The 18,350-nt window shown below is 43.6% G+C and overlaps 1 protein-coding gene across 1 annotated transcript in view; it reads left to right on the top strand.

Moving 5' to 3' along the window:
- Positions 1-11,608, top strand: part of gcfc2 (GC-rich sequence DNA-binding factor 2) — a 43,846-nt gene extending 32,238 nt beyond the window's left edge. The window contains exons 19-20 of the transcript XR_011980529.1: positions 8,235-8,398; positions 9,870-11,608. The gene's annotated coding sequence lies outside the window, so the exon portion shown is untranslated. The remainder of the gene's footprint in view (positions 1-8,234; positions 8,399-9,869) is intronic.
- The last annotated feature ends 6,742 nt before the right edge of the window (positions 11,609-18,350 follow it).

An 18,350-nucleotide genomic window follows, 5' to 3' on the forward strand; every position in this document is an offset into this window, starting at 1 on the left:
TGAGCGGTAGTGTGAGCAGGTTTCAATCAGAAATGGAAATAAGAGGCAGCAGCTCTGTGCCAGAACTCTTTACTGACTACTCTTTACTTGTTAATGTCTGCCTTTAATATTCTGAAGCAATTCTGAATTATTGAAGCATCTGAAATCATCAACACTGGAAGCACATGAATAAACATGAGCTGTTTATTAGCTGTTAGTGAACAGTAATGAGCCGGTGCAATACTGTGTAAGTCAGAGATCACCTTTTACTGATTTACTTTCCAGTCAATACAACCATTAAGATATTTCCTTTTGCCAGTAACGGCTTCTTGACCGCTCATCAAGATAAGTTTGATTATATATTAAGTTTGAGTTTTTTTAAAAGCAACTTCTACAGAAATCCTCCCACTCTACAGTGCTCTTTCACTGGCTCCAGATACACTTAGCACACCTGAGTCTTGTTAGCCAGACAGCAACTACAGCCTCACAGGAAGCTGAACCAACTTTCAGAGTCTGGATCAGAGGCAGAGGAGCTTTAAGTCACAGATCTGGAGACTGTGTCTTACTTCCTCTGACTTTCCTCTGACTTCTTACTTTAAATAAGTTTCCTTTGGCCTTCCTCTCACACACTCACTTCTTTCTGACTCCCTTAGACTCTTCTGAGATTCTCTGACTTCCACTGAGTTTCTGTTGACTCCTATGGCTTCCTCTTACTTTCCCTTTAGTTCCCTTTAACATTCATGTGACTTTCCTCTGACTTCTTTCAGAGTCCTTCTGACTTTCCTCTGAATTTCCCCTGACTTTTAATTAACTTGCTCTGACTTGCTCTTACTTTAAATTAGTTTCCTCGGTCTGTCCTCTGACTCTGTCTTACTTTCATTGAGTTTCCTTGACTTTGACCTTTCCCTGACACACTCTGACTTCTTTCTGACTCTTTCTGACTGTCCTCTGACTTTCCTCAGACTTTCTCCAAGTTTCTTTCAGACTTCCTTTAACTTTTCTCTGACTCACTCTGACTTTCCTCTGGTCTCCTCTACAGCTGTAGGTGGTTTCAGGGCCTCTAGTTCACTTCTGGTTTGGAAGCTTAAGGCCCAGCTGATTCACGAAATTCATCAGGCAACACTTATCTGTGCAGGAGTGAATGCAGCCGGACTCTGAACTGGACTGTCTGCTTTGTTGGTGCTCCTGACTTGGCTGTAGTTCTAACTTCAGCAGATCTTCAGCTTCATTATCTGCTGAACTGCCTTCAGCAGACAGATCGCCCTGAGCTCTGTTCTCCTCCTTCTCTCCTCTTTTTCACCTTCCTCTCACTGTCTGTCTCTCTCTTTCTCTTAGTATTCCTTTTCCTGCCTGTCTCTCTCCTTCTCTTCTTGCTCTTCTCACTGTCTGTCTCTTTCCTTCTCTTCCTGCTCTTCTCACTGTCTGTCTTTCTCCTTCTCTTCTTGCTCTTCTCACTGTCTGTCTCTCTCCTTCTCTTCTTGCTCTTCTCACTGTCTGTCTCTCTCCTTCTCTTCTTACTCTTCTCACTGTCTGTCTCTCTCCTTCTCTTCTTACTGTTCTCACTGTCTGTTTCTCCTTCTCTTCTTGCTCTTCTCACTGTCTGTCTCTTTCCTTCTCTTCCTGCTCTTCTCACTGTCTGTCTCTCTCCTTCTCTTCTTACTCTTCTCACTGTCTGTCTCTCTCCTTCTCTTCTTACTGTTCTCACTGTCTGTCTCTCCTTCTCTTCTTGCTCTTCTCACTGTCTGTCTCTCTCCTTCTCTTCCTGCTCTTCTCACTGTCTGTCTCTCTCCTTCTCTTCTTACTCTTCTCACTGTCTGTCTCTTCTTGCTCTTCTCACTGTCTGTCTCTCTCCTTCTCTTCTTGCTCTTCTCATTGTCTGTCTCTCTCCTTCTCTTCTTGCTCTTCTCACTGTCTGTCTCTCTCTTTCTCTTCTTACTCTTCTCACTGTCTGTCTCTCTCCTTCTATTCTTGCTCTTCTCACTGTCTGTCGGACTCTGAACTGGACTGTCTGCTTTGTTGGTGCTCCTGACTTGGCTGTAGTTCTAACTTCAGCAGATCTTCAGCTTCATTATCTGCTGAACAGCCATCAGCAGTTCTGGGGCCAAGTTTGTGGAGGACCTGGACCTCCTGATTCAGTCTATGAACCAGTCTCTGTTTGTGTGTGGTCTTTAGACTGGACTGGCTCTCCTCAGCAGGAGTAGCGTCTCTGCAGACAGATCACCCTGAGCTCTGTTCTCCTCCTTCTCTCCTCTTTTTCACCTTCCTCTCACTGTCTGTCTCTCTCTTTCTCTTAGTATTCCTTTTCCTGTCTGTCTCTCTCCTTCTCTTCTTGCTCTTCTCACTGTCTGTCTCTCTCCTCTTTCTGCTCTTCTCACTGTCTGTCTTTCTCCTTCTCTTCTTGCTCTTCTCACTGTCTGTCTCTCTCCTTCTCTTCTTGCTCTTCTCACTGTCTGTCTCTCTCCTTCTCTTCCTGCTCTTCTCACTGTCGGTCTCTCTCCTTCTCTTCTTACTGTTCTCACTGTCTGTTTCTCCTTCTCTTCTTGCTCTTCTCACTGTCTGTCTCTCTCCTTCTCTTCTTACTCTTCTCACTGTCTGTCTCTCTCCTTCTCTTCTTACTGTTCTCACTGTCTGTCTCTCCTTCTCTTCTTGCTCTTCTCACTGTCTGTCTCTCTCCTTCTCTTCCTGCTCTTCTCACTGTCTGTCTCTCTCCTTCTCTTCTTACTCTTCTCACTGTCTGTCTCTTCTTGCTCTTCTCACTGTCTGTCTCTCTCCTTCTCTTCTTGCTCTTCTCATTGTCTGTCTCTCTCCTTCTCTTCTTGCTCTTTTCACTGTCTGTCTCTCTCTTTCTCTTCTTACTCTTCTCACTGTCTGTCTCTCTCCTTCTATTCTTGCTCTTCTCACTGTCTGTCGGACTCTGAACTGGACTGTCTGCTTTGTTGGTGCTCCTGACTTGGCTGTAGTTCTAACTTCAGCAGATCTTCAGCTTCATTATCTGCTGAACAGCCTTCAGCAGTTCTGGGGCCAAGTTTGTGGAGGACCTGGACCTCCTGATTCAGTCTATGAACCAGTCCCTGTTTGTGTGTGGTCTTTAGACTGGACTGGCTCTCCTCAGCAGGAGTAGCGTCTCTGCAGACAGATCGCCCTGAGCTCTGTTCTCCTCCTTCTCTCCTCTTTTTCACCTTCCTCTCACTGTCTGTCTCTCTCTTTCTCTTAGTATTCCTTTTCCTGTCTGTCTCTCTCCTTCTCTTCTTGCTCTTCTCACTGTCTGTCTCTCTCCTCTTTCTGCTCTTCTCACTGTCTGTCTCTCTCCCTCTCTTCTTGCTCTTCTCACTGTCTCTCTCTCTCCTTCTCTTCCTGCTCTTCTCACTGTCTGTCTCTCTCCTTCTCTTCCTGCTCTTCTCACTGTCGGTCTCTCTCCTTCTCTTCCTGCTCTTCTCACTGTCTGTCTCTCTCCTTCTCTTCTTGCTCTTCTCACTGTCTGTCTCTCTCCTTCTCTTCTTGCTCTTCTCACTGTCTGTCTCTCCTTCTCTTCCTGCTCTTCTCACTGTCTGTCTCTCTCCTTCTCTTCTTGCTCTTCTCACTGTCTGTCTCTCTCCCTCTCTTCTTGCTCTTCTCACTGTCTCTCTCTCTCCTTCTCTTCCTGCTCTTCTCACTGTCTGTCTCTCTCTTTCTCTTCCTGCTCTTCTCACTGTCTGTCTCTCTCCTTCTCTTCTTGCTTTTCTCACTGTCTGTCTCTCTCCTTCTCTTCTTGCTCTTCTCACTGTCTGTCTCTCTTCTTCTATTCCTGCTCTTCTCACTGTCTGTCTTCCTTTCTCTCTTCTCATTGTTCTCTCTGTCTGTCTCTCTCTCACTCGTCTTACTGTTGTTGGCCTGAGCCACTATCATTGCCCTCAGTTGAGCTTCGAAGTTCCCTGGATCTTTCACATCAAAGCTGTATCCTGGCTTTTGCTGGCCAGCTGTCTGCTCTGTCTTTACTCAAAGCTCATGTTTAAAGGAGCAGCTGATCTCCAACAGCAGAAAGCTGTGAATGAGCCGAGTGAAGATGCTCCTGCTATTTATATACTTCCAACCCTGTGATGTCATAATTGACCTGTCCATGCCTTTTGTTCTGTCATTAGTAACGGTTGCTATGGTGGACAAGCTTTAAAGAACACTGGTAAAACTGCCTGTTCCCCTCACAATATATTTATCTTATCTTTTTGAAACTTCAACAAAAAGTAACATTTCACTTTTAGCTTAGTTACACAAAATAACTGTTCCTGTATGTGTTACAGTGTTTTATTCTTAACAATCAAACCCCTAAGAGCATTTTTATTAAATAAGATAATGAAGCTGAATTTTTGAAACACCAAACTTAGTAAACAACCAGCTCTGTAATTAATTATAGTTTGTTACACCCCTTATTATATCAATAGTAGACCACAAGCAAAACGTTTTCCGAAAGGCATTCCCTAGATCAATCGAGTCTCATATAAATTTCACACATGAGGCCTGAGGCATTTCTTATACAGTTCTCACCTCAAGAACATACACCATCTCACTAGCATGATCCAAGTTCTTAAGGTGATGGGAACATCTCAGGCAGAGCCTTTATCATGTCTATAGAGCATGTCACTGTTCCAGACATAAATTAATAATTAATAATAGATTAATTATTTCATATATTTTTTGCGTTGTCCTTTTTTTTTTTCTTTTTGTTTAATCAGTGTGATATTTTGCAAAAAAATTATTAAACTCAATGGGATGGCAGGGTAGTCTGTATTAATACATTTACACATTAATATTCACACATAAAGTCAAGCTCAGGTCTTGTTAGGTTTCTGTCTTTCATACAACTCTTGCAGGGTACGGTTTCGTCTTGCTTGACTTTGCTGACTATCAGTGCCAGAAAGGACTCCCAGATCTTCAGCAGCTTCTCCTCTCTGGTCAACAATCTCTGATTCTTAAAAGCAAAGGAGTCAGTCTTTTGTTCAAATATGATCTATAATGAAAAATAATAATATCACACACTTAGCAGCAGGTGAATTCCTGCCATCCAAAGACTGCTTGAATCACCATCAGAACACTCCAAAATCAGCCGTCTTCATTTCTCTGTCTTTGTGGTGTAGGTCCCTGTGGCTTTTATGGTATCTTTATGTTGTGGAGTCTTTTCATTAATTGCTTGAGAAGCATTTCCTGTATGTGAAAGACATGGAAGTAATGCACTCATTTCATTTCACCATTTACAACCAAACATTTAAACTGCACATTGTGTTTTACTATGGGGCATTTTTTTGTATACCATGTATTTTAGACCCTAACTAGTACAAGTTAAAAAAATCTCTACTATGAATAAATAATTAAGCAGCATGATCACAGATTCCATGACAACAGAATTAAATTACATTAAAAATGCCCAGCGGTTATTTGATTGTCATTTCATCCTCTAGCTCCATATAATGTAAAAGCAAAGTATATAGATATTTTTTTGTATTTAAAATCAAAGAATTTTAAATAAAATTTTTTTTATTTTAATGGAAAAAAAAGTAATCTGGGACAGCCGAGGAACAAGGACGACCACGACGTTGCGAACCACCTTGCACACTGCCGGAACCGTCACAGCGCTGGACAGCAGAACCCAGATGAGGACGACCCCTAGACTGTACCCCAGGCCTGTCAACAGAAGGACCCAGCGAACAAACCCTGGGCCGACCCCAAGGATGTGGGGCTGGACTTTCAGGGTGACGTTGGTGGAAATCTGCAATGAGACCCCCATCCAGAACAGAACCCAGCACTGTTCATCAGGGCCATGACCTTCCTAGTCCACGAGGTACTGCAATACACCCCCTCATGTCCTGGAGTCCAGCAACCTCCAAACCACATACACCGGAGCACCGTCCATACGGAGGCGGGGTTCGGCGTCGAGTGTAGTCTCATCCAACAATCCAGGAACTACAGGTTTCCGAAGGGAGACATGAAAGGAATTAGAAAAATGTAGCTGCAGCAACCGTTTTCAGGACAACAAAGCGATGCATTTTGTTGTTTTTTTGTTTATTTCCTGTAGCTGTAACCTGACTCAACTCTAGAAAACATGTCTATCACCCTGACAGACTGTTTATTGTTGCAGGGGATTTCAATCATGCAAATCTCAAACTTATGATCCCTAAATTATACCAGTATGTGGATTTTGCAACGTGGGGGGCTAACGTGCTGGACATGGTGTATACAAACATCCCCGGTGTGTTCCAAGCTGAGCCCAGCCCCCACTACGGCTTTTCTGATCATGTCTAAGTAATGCTCAACCCAGCATACAGACAGCTCATTAGATGTGGTAAAACAGATAGGAAGCAGGTGAAAACCTGGCCCCCATGTGCTGTCTCTGCTCTTCAGGACTGCTTTGAATACACTGATTAGGAGATGTTCAGAGAAGCAGCAACTTCTGGTGAGTCCATCAACCTGGAGGAGTATACAGAGTCAGTGACTGGCTACATCATTGCAGTGCATTGATGATGTTACTGACTCCAAGGTCATCACAACACACCCCAACCAGAAACCATGGATGACTGCAGAGGTGCACATGCTGCAGAGAACTCATGACAAGGCATTCAAGTCAGGAGATAAAGCAGGCCTCAGAACAGCCAGAGCCAAGTTCTCCCAGTCCATTAGAGAGGCAAAGACACAGCAGACACAAGGCACATGTGGCGGGGCATCCAGGCCGTCACCACCCACATGTGATAGTGACGCCTCCCTTCCCAATGCACTAAACAACTTTTATGCTCGGTTTGAAGCACAGAACTGTACAACAACAAGGAAGACCACACCTCTTCCAGGCGAACAGGTACTGTGAACAGCATTCTTGGCAGAGTGCTCAGAGAATGTGCCGAACAGCTAGCCGTTGTTTTTTCTGACATCTTCAACATCTCTCTGAGCACTGCAATCGTCCCAGCATGCTTCAAAACCACCACCATCACCCCTGTGCCAAAGAAGTCTACGGTGTCCTGCCTCAACGACTACTGTCCCGTTGCACTCTCTCCTATCATCATGAAGTGCTTCGAGAGGCTTGTCATGAGTCACATTAAAGGACAACTCCCCCCCTTACACACTCCATCTAGGCAACAACATCTCCAGTACTGACTACTGGTGCCCCCCAGGGCTATGTGCTAAGCCCACTGCTGTTCACTCTGCTGACTCACAACTGTTCTGCAAAGTACAACACAAATCACATCATGAAATTCCCAGATGATATGTCAGTAGTGGGCCCCTTCACCAAGAACAACAAGACAGCATACAGAGAGGAGGTTCAGCGGCTAACGGACTGGTGCAGAACCAACAACTTGACTTCAGAAGAGTGCGAGGCGACCACGCCCCTCCTGAACATCAATGGCTCTGTTATGGAAATCGTCCACAGCACAAAGTTTCTTGGCGTCCACATCACATAGAACTTCACATGGTCCCTCAACACCAGCTCCATAGCCAAGAAAGCCTAGCAGCTCCTCTACTTCCTGCGGAGACAGAGGAAAGCTCATCTTCCTCCTCCAATCCTCTTCATGTTCTACAGAGAAACTGTAGAGAGCATCCTGAGCAGCTGCATCATCGCCTGATTTGGGAATTGCAATGCCTCAGATCGCAAGACCCTACAGCGAATAGTGACGACAGCTGAGACAGACATTCACACCACACGCTGCACCCGTAAGGCAGACACCCATCAGCATTGTAAAAGACCCCACTCATCCCTCACATGGACTGGTACTGTCTGGCAGAAGGAACAGGAGCATCCGTGCTGTCACTGCACGGTTCTGCAATAGATTTATCCCACAAGCAGTCAGACTTTTAAACAACAGAGGCTGAACTAAACCCCCCACCCCCCCCACAACATATAGCATTTTAATCTGTCCGCATCCTATTTATCCTACTTATACATTCCACACTTTACTACCTCAGTACCTGCTGTGTTTCATGTTTTATGTGCATTATAAGCTATCTGCATATCATTTCACAGCATGGTAAATATCTATACACTTTACAATCATTACCTCTACTAAGAAATTAGTCATTTTTATTGTATTTATATGTAATGTCCAAGGTCAGCTGTGAAAGGTCAGCTGTGAAAGGACCACTACCACCCAATCACCTTTCAAAAGAGTCAATTATAATAACAAGTTTCTCTGGAGAAGTACAGCGGCTGCTGTTGACCAAACCACTGCTGTCTGAAGTTGGTGGTCAGAGACTGATGCATGTGTATGTATGTTCTAACTCTGTGCCTTTGAATCTATTAGGCAGGGATTTGTTGATCAAGTGTGGCACAACAGTGCTATGCAGTGCTGTCGGACTGAGTGTGGGTTTCCAGATGGGACGCTGATGAACTGTGCGATGGGGTCCGGGGGCGGCAGCCAATACCTGATGCAACCGTTGGCGGACGAGTGGGCTGACATCTACTGGGGTAGGCTCCTGCCAGAAACCCTAGCACACGGCGGTTTGCTGTTGGCGTTTGCCCTCTGGAAGCCTTGGATCTCTGCCCTTGAGCCCTACACGCCCCCTCCTGACCCATTCTATGTAACCCTGTTCTATGACCGCAATTACCAAGAATGGTATCGCGATATGTTTGGTAATCAATTAGAGGGTACGCACGGTTCAATTGAATCTGACCAAATTATTGTGGGTCCCCAGGGTGTGGCAGCCATGGCTTTGTTGGGGGAGGTTTATGAATGGTTTATGAATACACAAGATTCTGTCCCACCTGTCCCACATGTATCCCTAGCCCTCCATCCTGGTCACCAGGCGAAGGAGTTGGGGCCTATGGTCAAACGTGCTATTACTAGCACAGATTGAGTAAGCACACAGATTCCTCATGTGTGAGGCTCAGCTACTCTCCAGGGTGTCGCTGTTATTCCCTTAAAATCAAAACCGCAGACTAGGTTCTTTGGGAACATAAACAAATTTCGAGGGACCATGGCATGGAAATGACTGACCATCCTGACACTGATTCACTCCTGGGCTCCTTACCAGACCATTTATGGGCTACCAGCCCTACAGATGTAGGACTGGTAAAATCCATTAAAATGTCAAACTCCACAACCAATTTAGATCAGACAGTATCCTCATAAACCTGAGGCTGAGGCGGGTGTCACTGACATGATCGAAGCGTTACTAAAAGTGGAACATTCTGCCGGTGGAAAAGAAGAGCACAGGGAAGTATTGCATGGCTATGGGCAAATAATGCTGTGGTCACTACTCCTACGACTCCTAGTGGATAATCCCCATGTAGCTCTGACGAACTTGTCGCCTGCACAATCTTGGTTTTCTTGTATTGATTTGGCTAACGTTTTTTTCTGTTTGCCTCTACACACAGATTGAGGTGACACTGTTTCATTTACATTCAAGGGGCATCAGCTGCGCTACACCAGAGGTCCTTAAGGATTTGCAATCTGTTAAGGAGTCAATCTGTTCACAGACGGGTGCTGCTTTAGACATGAAACGGAGGGATTGATAGCTGGGTATGCGATAGTACAGGAGAATGGGGGACAGTTTGAAACTGTGAAAGCTCAGAGGCTCACAGCAGTCTGCCCAGAACATGGTATGTGCCGAACTGGAAGGGGAACGAAAAGGTCCTGGAACCTAAACATGCTGTGTATCACCCTCAGTCACAAGGCAAAGAAGAGACAATGAACCAGAATGTGAAAAACAAATTGGCAAAAGTCTGTGCACAGACCAAGTTTAACTGGGTAGATGCCCTACCACTAGCCTTGATGGCCATTAGGAGCTCAGTAAACCAAATGACAGGTTTTACCCCCTACTTTAGACGGGGCAAGGGTTTCCAGGACAAATGCAACCCCTAACAAAGACAACTGAAGGTAAACCACACAGAGCATATTTTAATGAACTCTAAGCTCATTGCAGCTTTCTCAACACAGGTGGGAGCCAGGAGAGGAGGTGTACAGAAGTGGGCGATTCCAGAGGCTGAGTGGGTCCTCCTGCACCACTACAAGCAGAAATGGACTGAGCCCAGGTGGACAAGACCCTATCAGGTGATGGAGAGAACCAGCCATGCAGTTTGTCTGAAGGGGAAAGGCCTGACGTGGTTTCACTGGAGTCAGTGGGTTCAACAATCCTGTTACTTTATCTACGAAACAGGATATGGGTGCTAGAGCGGCCCACCCAATCAACTCTACCACCCTAAGTTCCTTTTTCCCCAACCATAGGCAACCACACCATTACAGGGTCCTTCTCACCTGAAAAGGGGGAAGGGAACTATATATGTTTCAACCGGAATCACTCTGAGGCCAAAATCCTTCTAGGTACGATCCCCCCAAACTGGTATAACCAGACATTGACAGGCATTGACTCAGTCGGACCCTGGGCAAGGGCAGGACTGTATTATTATTGTGGGAACCATGTGCTAATTGTAAGGATGCCTGTAAAATCTGTGGGCACATACGCCATAGTAAGATTAGCAGCCCCACTTCTAATATTGGGACAAAAACAACATCATAACAACACCAATTACGACGACCATTGTAAGCATAGTACTGGCGAGCAATTTGATCTCACAAGGGGTTCTCCTACCTATAACGATGCCATAGGTGTCCCTAGAGGTGTTCCAAATGAATACAAATTGGCGGACTAAATTGTGTCTGGTTTTGAGAATATGCCGATAGTGACTGCCTTATTCCCCGTCACACCAAACAAAAACATTGATTGCACTAATTGGACTAATATTACCAGAGATGCAGTGGAAGGCCTAAGGGATCAATTGGGTCCCACATCCCTAATGGCAGTACAGAATAGGATGGCACTGGATATGCTTCTGGCTGAAAAAGGGGTGTATGCGCAATGTTTGGTGAGAAGTGCTGCACGTTCAGTCCGAATAACACAGCTCTGGAAGGATCAGTAAGCAGAGCGTTAGAAGGACTGAAAACTCTATCACAGGAAATGCACGAACATTCCAGAGTCAATAACCCAATGGAAGAATGGATGGTGAGCCTGTTTAGTCAATAGAAGTGTTTTATTATGTCTTTATTGATTTATCTGGCAACTTTTACTGGGATTGTGCTTACTTGTGGTTGTTGTTGTATTCCATGTATTAGAGCATTAACTGTGAGGCTAATTACCGCTACCATTGAAAAAAGGGATGTTGAGGTAGGCACCCCAGGGATGATGATGCCATTGTTGGCCTGCGAGGACAAGGGCAACGAGATCACTATCCAGTGGACAGAAGATTAGCTTAATTAAGTTCTATGCTGCTGGCCAAAACATGAAAGATGGGGAAACATAATTTAGATGGTTAATATAAGTCGCTTGAAACTAACAAACAGACATAATCTTATATGACACAATAACACACTGGAGTCAAATGCAAGAACTGGGTTTACAGAATATAGCAGTTGTGGGCAAGCAAAAGAAGAACCTTGGCCACAGGTAGATACGGTTCACACATACATAGACAGTCGTGAATACATGTTGAAAACATGTTAAAATAGCAAGAGACAAATAACTCTGTATAAGGTATGAATTTGAAGGGCGCTGAATGCGACCAAGGCGGGGTCCTCTGCTATGTAATGTATGGTGTTATTTGCATACTGGGATCTCATCTCACACTGCGTTGTGACTTGACATCTCGAGAAAACTTTCAGTTTGGAATAAACTTGGTGTTTTGAGAAGAATTTCGACTCTGACTGGTTTCCTCCACACATTCAACGAACACGCGAAGTGACTGAAGTGAGCCGCTTCAACAGCTCTTTGGTGGAAAAAGTGGACCAGTCAGAGGTGTGTCTAACGTAACTGGACCCACACATTACTGTAATCATACCCTAGATTTAGTCCTGACCCTGGGTGTTAGCATTGATCATCTAAATATTCTATCTCAAGGACCAAACGGAGCTAGTTAAATTAACAAACAATCTAGAAAATACCCTTCGATCAACCTTAGACAAAGTAGCACAGTTTAAAAGCAAACAAGGCACAGTGGTACAGTGATCAAATACAGTGATCAAACTCATACCTTAAAAACACTGCGGAAACTAGAGCGTAAATGGCGGACGACCAAACTAGAGGTGTTCCACTCTGCGTGGAAGGACAGCCTTAGTCAATATAGAAAGACACTCATTAAAGCTCGCTCAGTGTATTTGGCCTCGCTGATTGAGAAAAACAAAAACAATCCCAGAATACTTTTTAGTGAGATCTCTAAACTTACTAAAAGCCAGGCAGATACTCAACCCCAGATTCCAACATCTTTAACCAGTCATGTTTTTATGGACTATTTTATTAATAAAATAGAAAGTAATAGACAACAAATTCAGCCCACCTTATTAAATCAGACATGGCCGTCTGCTTTAGAACATAACTCAGTTGTAGAACAAAGGCTGGAAGCCTTCTACCCACTTCCACAGCCTGAACTAGAAAAAATTATTTCCTCAGCAAATTGTACAACCTGTACACTCAACCCAATTCCCTCTAAAATACTAAAAGAAATACTCCCACTTATAATCAGACCTCTCTTAACGATTGTAAACTCATCCCTTAGCTTAGGGCATGTACCCACAAAATTAGCAGTCATAAAACCTTTAATCAAGAAACCAAATCTTGATCCTAGTGTATTGTCTAATTACAGACCCATCTCTAACATTCATATCCAAGATATTTGAAAAAGCTGTGGCACAAAAACTTATACCGGAGTAAAAATGACACGTATGAGAAATTCCAATCTGGATTCAGACCCAATCACAGCACAGAGAAAGCTCTAGTGAAGATTACAAAATATCTCCTTTTTTCCTCTGATCAAGGTTATGCATCTTTATTGGCCCTACTAGACCTCAGTGCAGCCATTGATACAATAGATCGTACTATATTACTAAAAAGTTTAGAGAAAATGGTTGGTGCTGGCTTCTTAGTAGTTCTCAAAATTCAGAAAACCTCAGCAGGGTGAAGAGCCCCCCAACTCTGGAATAACCTTCCAGATAATGTACTAAATCTAGGTTGAAAACTCATCTGTTTAGTTTAGCTTTTGGTAATGAATGTTTCCCCTTAGATAAAGGTTGCAGGTCCAGGGGTTCGAGGACACAGGGAATTGTAATACACTGAGATGCTGGAGCTGTCGTCTCACTGCTTACATGCAATCACTCAGGTTTGTGGACGGTGGAGCAGATAGATGCAGGTGTTTTCAGGGTGCTTCCGTGTCTGTGTTACCTTCTCGCTCTCTCCTTTTTATTAGGCTGCTATAGTCAGACCTGCCGGAGTCGTCAGACACATTCTGATACTGCTCAACAATCTCTGCCCTCCATAAAATCCTCTCAGAACTAACTCTGTCTCTTAACCATCTCCAAGTAAATGGTCACCCAGGCCGACCTACTGGAAGATTGCCTGCTAAGGTCCCCTCTACCTGCGTCAGACCAGCTGCCTCCGACCAGTCCGTCCCCACCACCAACCATGCCAGACCAGTGGCACACCCTCCTACCACTGCTACCTGTCTAATGACCATGTTAAAACCTAAATGGACCTAAATGGTCGTTTGTTTAAAAAAAAACAAACGGCCACTATCAATATTAGTACCATTAACTATCATTACTCTGACCATCACTGCCATGACAACGTTTAAGTTCTACTACATCATGATTATTATATTATGATCAGAGCAGTTCAACAGTATAGATGGTTTGTTAACTTTTTAAATGAATACTATATAAATAGTTTTGACCAGAGGAGGATGGGTCTCCCTTATGAGTCTTGTTTCCTCCCAAGATTTCTTCCTCCAGTTCTGAGGGAGTTTTTCCTTGCCACTGTCGCCGTTGGCTTGCTCACTGGGGTTCTTGGACTGTTCATGTCTAATGTTATTTCTTTTTTTCTGTCTTTTCCTAATTATGTCAAGCTGCCTTGTGACAACAACGGTTGTAAAAAGTGCTATACAAATAAATTTGACTTGACCTGACTATTACTCATAGAACCCTGACAGATTATAAAAGAATCATAAAAACTCCACATCAATAAAAACAAGTCTCAAACTAACCCACAAAATATGAATATTGTCTCTGCATAGGTAACATCATGACGACAATTACCCAAAAAAAATTCACAATCACCAAACCGAAAACGGAAATTTCTCAAAACGGAAATGGAAATGCCCGAAAACGAGTGGGGAAACAGAAATATCCAAAAACGGGTGCGAAAACGGAAATGCCCGAAAGCGGGTAGGAAAATGTAAATGCCAAAAACGGATAGGAAAACGGAAATGCCGAAAACGGGGGGAAAAACTGAAATTTCTTGAAAATGGATGGGAAAAGGGAAATGCCCGAAAATGGGTGGGAAAGCGGAAATGCCGAAAATGGGTGCAAAAACAAAATATTTCCGAAAACGTGTGGGAAAATAGAAATGCCCAACAACTGGTGTGGAAGAAACCATGTAAACAAAATAGAAATCGAAACCATGAGATCATGACGGCGATTACCCAAAACAAATTCACAATTACCAAACCAACCACACCAAAATGTCTAATATAACACAAACCACAAATGAGCTATGCTAAACAAATCTAGTCTACAGACAAGTCTATTCTGATTAACCAAATACAAACGTAAATGTACCCCAATGCACCATGGGACACAACTGTGCCATAATACAAGTCATCTACATATAAACTTTGACTATCAGATATTTCCCACCTCTAAACCTCTCCATTTAAACAAGTAGCTGAAGTTAAAAGATTCAGCAGTGCTGTCATGCATGCAGAAGTGGATTAGATTTGAATGCCAGACAGAAATGCCCAAAACCGGCTGGGAAAACAAAAATGCCTGAAATCGGGTAAGAAACCAAAAATGCCTGAAAACGGGAGGAAAATGTAAATGCCTGAACACGGGTGGGAAAATGTAAATGCCTGAAAACAGGTGGGAAACAAAAAATGCCTGAAAATGGGAGGAAAATGGAAATGCCCGAAAACAGGTGGGAAAATGGAAATGCCTGAAAACGAGTGGGAAATGGAAATTCCCGAAAACAGGTGGGAAAACAAAAATGCCCGACAACGGTTGGGGAAACGGAAATGCCTGAAAACGGGTGGGAAACGGAAATGCTGAAAAATAACTCTCAAACTATTTTCATTAACAACACAAAAGAAAACCCACAAAATATAAACACCCCCTAATTCCCAATCCAGTCCGGAGGTATTATGCCTGCTTATCATGATGGCGATTACCCAAAATCAATTCACAATTAAGTCAAGTCAAGTCAGATTTATTTGTATAGCGCTTTTTACAACTGTTGTCGTCACAAAGCAGCTTTACATAATTAGTAATTAATAAAAGACAGAGACAAAAAATTAAAAGAAAAGACATTAAAAGAAGACATAAAGGATCAAAGACCCCCACTGAGCAAGCCAACGGCGACAGTGGCAAGGAAAAACTCCCTCAGAGCTGGAGGAAGAAACCTTGGGAGGACCCCAGACTCACAAGGGGGACCCATCCTCTTCTGGTCAGAACTATTTAAACATTATTGATAAAAAATGACCAAAGCAGATACAGCAGATAGTTAATAGTGATGATATTAATAGTGGCAGATAGTTACGAGTCCATTTAGGTTTTACCATGGTCCTTAAACAGGTAGCAGTAGTAGGTGGATGTGCCGCTGGTCTGCTATGGGTGGTGGTGGGTGGGGGTCCTGATGGTCAGACTGGTAGGTGGCAGCTGGTCTGACGCAGGTAGAGTGGACCTCAGCGGGCAATCTTCCAGCAGGTCGTCTGGGTGGCCATTTACTCGGAGAAGGTGAATAGAGAGAGTTAGTACTGAGAGGATTTTATGAAGGGCAGAGAATGTCGAGCAGTATCAGAGTGTGTCTGACGACTCCGGCAGGTCTGACTATAACAGCCTAATTAAAAGGAGAGAGCCAAAAGGTAACACAGACACACGGGAGCGCCCTGAAAACGCTAGCGTCCATCTGCTCCACCGTCCACAAGCCTGAGTGATCACGTGTAAGCAGCGAGACGACAACTCCAGCATCTCAGTAGACTACAATTCCCTGTGTCCGCGAACCCCTGGACCTGCAACCTTTATCTAAGAAACATCAATTACCAAAAGCTAAACTAAACAGATGAGTTTTCAACCTAGATTTAAAGATTGAGACTGTGTTTGAATCCCAAATGTTATCTGGAAGGTTATTCCAGAGTTGGGGGGCTTTATAAGAAAAGGCTCTTCACCCTGCTGAGGTTTTCTGAATTTTGGGAACGAGTAAGAAGCCAGCAATCTGAGATCTAAGTAGTCCTGATGGTTCATAATATGTAATAAGATCCCGCAGTTACTCAGGAGCGAGGCCATGTAGGGCTTTATATGTTGATAGAAAGATTTTGTATTCAATATGGAATTTAACTGGGAGCCAATAAAGTGCTGACAGAACTGGACTAATATGGTCAAATTTTCTAGTATTAGTAAGGACCCTGGCTGCAGCATTTTGAACCAGCTGAAGTTTATCGAGGTTCCTGCTGGAACAACCTGAAGTGCATTACAGTAATCTAGCCTTGAGGTAATAAATGTGTGTACTAGCTTTTCTGTGTCCTGTAGAGATAAGGAGTTTCTTAGTTTGGCAATGTTCCTAAGCTGCATAAAGGCTGTCCTACTAATTTTAGCTATATGTTGCTTAAATGATAAATCCTGGAAAACAGGTGGGAAAATGGAAATGCCTGAAAACGGGTGGGAAAACGGAAATGCCCGAAAATGGGTGGGAAACCAAAAATGTTTGAAAATGGGGGGAAATGGAAATGCCTGAAAACGAGTTTGAAATGGAAATGCCTGAAAACAGGTGGGAAAATGGAAAAGCCTGAAAACGGGTGGGAAAACGGAAATGCCTGAAATCGGAAGGAAAATGGAAATGCTTAAAACGGATGGGAAAATGGAAATGCCTGAAACCGGGAGGAAAATAGAAATGCCTGAAAACGGGAGGAAAAACGGAAATGCCCGAAAACTGGTGGGGAATGGAATTTCCGAAAACAGGTGGGAAAATGGAAATGCCTCAAAACGGGTGGGAAAACAAAAATGCCCAAGTCCAAGTCAGATTTATTTATATAGCGCATTTTACAACTGTTGTCGTCACAAAGCAGCTTTACATAATTAGTAATTAATAAAAGACCGAGACAAAAAAATTAAAAGAAAAGACATTAAAAGAAGACATAAAGGATCAAAGACCCCCAGTGAGCAAGCCAACGGCGACAGTGGCAAGGAAAAACTCCCTCAGAGCTGGAGGAAGAAACCTTGGGAGGACCCCAGACTCACAAGGGGGACCCATCCTCTTCTGGTCAGAACTATTTAAACATTAATGATAAAAATGACCAAAGCAGATACAGCAGATAGTTAATAGTGATGATATTAATAGTGGCAGATAGTTACGAGTCCATTTAGGTTTTAACATGGTCATTAAACAGTAGCAGTAGTAGGTGGATGTGCCGCTGGTTTGCAATGGGTGGTTGTGGGTGGGGGTCCTGATGGTCAGACTGGTAGGTGGCAGCTGAACTGACGCAGGTAGAGTGGATCTTCCAGATTTAAAGATTGAGACTGTGTTTGAATCCCAAATATTATCTGGAAGGTTATTCCAGAGTTGGGGGGCTTTATAAGAAAACCCTCTTTACCCTGCTGAGGTTTTCTGAATTTTGGGAACGAGTAAGAAGCCAGCAATCTGAGATCTAAGTAGTCCTGATGGTTCATAATATGTAATAAGATCCCGCAGTTACTCAGGAGCGAGGCCATGTTGGGCTTTATATGTTAATAGAAGAACTTTGTATTCAATACAGAATTTAACTGGGAGTCAATGAAGTGCTGATAGAACTGGACTAATATGGTCAAATTTTGTAGTTTTAGTAAGGACCCTGGCTGCAGCATTTTGAACCAGCTGAAGTTTATCGAGGTTCCTGCTGGAACAACCTGAAGTGCATTACAGTAATCTAGCCTTGAGGTAATAAATGTGTGTACTAGCTTTTCTGTGTCCTGTAGAGATAAGGAGTTTCTTAGTTTGGCAATGTTCCTAAGCTGCATAAAGGCTGTCCTACTAATTTTAGCTATATGTTGCCTAAATGATAAATCCTGGAAAACAGGTGGGAAAATGGAAATGCCTGAAAACGGGTGGGACAACGGAAATGCCCGAAAATGGATGGGAAACCAAAAATGTTTGAAAACGGGGGTAAATGGAAATGCCTGAAAACGGATGGGAAAATGGAAATGCCTGAAAACAGGTGGGAACACGAAAATGCCTGAAAAAGGGTGGAAAAACGGAAATGCCCGAAAACGGGTGAGGAATGGAAATTCCCGAAAACAGGTGGGAAAACGGAAATGCTTGAAAACGGATGGGAAAATGGAAATGCCTGAAAACAGGGGGGAACACGAAAATGCCTGAAAAAGGGTGGAAAAACGGAAATGCCCGAAAACGGG

Source organism: Salminus brasiliensis, chromosome 10, assembly GCF_030463535.1.
Source record: "Salminus brasiliensis chromosome 10, fSalBra1.hap2, whole genome shotgun sequence".
In the NCBI taxonomy this organism is placed as follows: Eukaryota; Metazoa; Chordata; class Actinopteri; order Characiformes; family Bryconidae; genus Salminus; species Salminus brasiliensis.